Raw genomic sequence first — 395 nt, forward strand, 5'->3', positions numbered from 1 at the left:
TTGGCTGATGTTGTAGTTCTACTGTAATTCACTTCAATATTTCTGTAGTTTCTGCTGAAACAACATGAGGATTTCTGTCAAAGACGAAATGTTTTTATATATTATTGAATTTGAAATGTAAGATGTAGCTTTGATTTGTATTAATGAGGTGTGTAGAATCTAAACATAGCAACTGTATCATCAAACGTATACAATACACACATCCTGGACCATCTGCTTGAACCAAATAGAGCTGCAGAATAGAGCATGTATCATGCCTCGCAGTATTTTGTCTTGTTTGAATCACTCGGTCGGGACACAAGCTTTTTGATCCTGGAGACAAAGTGCTGCAATATGGTGATGTTGAAACTTGTAGGCAAATTATTAGTGTAATGTTTAGTGGCTTGGAAGCAAAA

The sequence above is a fragment of the Astatotilapia calliptera genome, chromosome 5, assembly GCF_964374335.1.
Source record: "Astatotilapia calliptera chromosome 5, fAstCal68.1, whole genome shotgun sequence".
Classification (NCBI taxonomy): domain Eukaryota; kingdom Metazoa; phylum Chordata; class Actinopteri; order Cichliformes; family Cichlidae; genus Astatotilapia; species Astatotilapia calliptera.